This window comes from Galeopterus variegatus, unplaced genomic scaffold (assembly GCF_000696425.1).
Source record: "Galeopterus variegatus unplaced genomic scaffold, G_variegatus-3.0.2 Scaffold11632, whole genome shotgun sequence".
Taxonomy (NCBI): Eukaryota; Metazoa; Chordata; class Mammalia; order Dermoptera; family Cynocephalidae; genus Galeopterus; species Galeopterus variegatus.
Genome location: NW_007737743.1, coordinates 38,770 through 40,431, shown reverse-complemented (window position 1 = coordinate 40,431; position 1,662 = coordinate 38,770). Strand labels below are relative to the sequence as shown.

The 1,662-nt window shown below is 41.2% G+C and overlaps 1 long non-coding RNA gene across 2 annotated transcripts in view; it reads right to left on the bottom strand.

Annotated features, from left to right (window-relative positions):
* LOC103610700 overlaps positions 1–793 on the bottom strand; it is an 8,569-nt gene extending 7,776 nt beyond the window's left edge. For both annotated transcript variants that reach the window (XR_552229.1, XR_552228.1), the window contains exon 1: positions 676–793. This is a non-coding gene — a long non-coding RNA (uncharacterized LOC103610700). The remainder of the gene's footprint in view (positions 1–675) is intronic.
* Positions 794–1,662: the final 869 nt, after the last annotated feature.

Genomic DNA, 1,662 nt, shown 5'->3' with positions numbered 1-1,662 from the left:
AGCGGGAACCGGTCTGTATGTGGGATCCGAACCCTCGGCGGGAGCGCCGCCGCACTCCCAAGCGGCGCACTGTAGCAGTGCGCCACCGGGCTGGCCCCAGGACCCATTTTTTTTATGACCTTATGGGAAAAAAATAAATAAATGATAATCTTAAACTATATTTATGGCATTATTTCTCATTTCTCCTTTATAGATCCCCTACACAAAGGTAGAATTCATTAGTCCTTATTTTTTCCCTTTCTGTTTTTCCTCCCTTCAAGTCATTTTCTCTGCTAATTCTTCAGACTACCTATCAAATTATAGCCAAATTCTTCAATGCCCATGTCAGATATCATGTAATCTATTAAATATTCTCTCTCCACTGAGGTCTGATAAAACCCTCTCTCCTCTGAAATCTCATTTGTTGTTCTTTCGTGTCTATTAGGTACTTACCAAATATTGTTTTGTACTGTAGTTATTTGAGTGCAGTCTCCTCTCTCCTCTTGGCATTTAGGCTCCCTGAAGAGACCATGTCTGGTTCATTCTATAACCCTCCGCCCTGTCCTAACCCCAGTACGTAATTAGGGAAATTTCTAGCACAGAGAAGTCATTCAATGAATATCAAACAAATATGAAGTGTGAAGAATAAAATGAGGATACAGATAGCCAAACTCCAACAAAAATGACTGTACCTACTGATGTGCAAAGAAAAGTAGAAGTTCGTGGGGTTGTGACAAATGTAAGTATTAGTACAAACTACTAAAAGGAAATTGAAGATAACTGTCAATAATTCCAAGGCTGGAGGCAATCCAAGGATTTCTTTTTTTTTTTTTTTTTTTGTCTTTTTCCATGTCCGGCAACGGATCGCAACCCTCAGTGTCGCCCCCGCACCGGACCGGGACCGGCAACGGGATCGCAGCCCTCGGCGCTGCTCCCACACCTCACTCAGCCAGTGAGCGGGAACCGGTCTGTATGTGGGATCCGAACCCTCGGCGGGAGCGCCGCCGCACTTCCCAAGCGGCGCACTATATCAGTGCGCCACCGGGCCGGCCCTAAGGATTTCTGCTATAATTTTCAAAAATGATCTCCAACCTCTCGGGGCATGGATGTAAGCTGCCCCTCTTTGTGTTCCTGAAAAAACAAAAATCAACTCTCTTTAGATTTAAAGACAACTGCCAACTTAACTAAGATTTTTCATTTAAGCAACATATTCTTCTTAAGATAGAATTCTGTTGGTTTACTACTGTAGTCTGATTATATTGACCATTGAGTTGCTATTTCTCAATTCAAGCGAACTTGCTATTAAAAATTCATTAAAACTGAGGGCAACTTATTTCTGGTCCAGTTATCTTGACTAAGTGAGGCAAAGTTATACTTTAGCACTCATGAGCATTTACTCAGAAGCCAAACTGCCAAGGTTTGCATTCTGGCCCCTCCACTCACACTAGCTGTGTGGTCTTAGGTATGTTATTTAACATCTCTATGCCTCAGTTTGTCTATAATATGGGGATAATACAAGGGTAATTCAAAAAGTTCATGAAAAAACAGAATGGAAAGATAATACAAATTTTTTCATGAGCTTTTTGAAGTACCCTTGTACTAGTGCTACTTCATAGAGTTATTTTAAGGATTAAATGACAAACTATTGGAACAGTGCCTCACATAGTAAGCTCCATATAAATA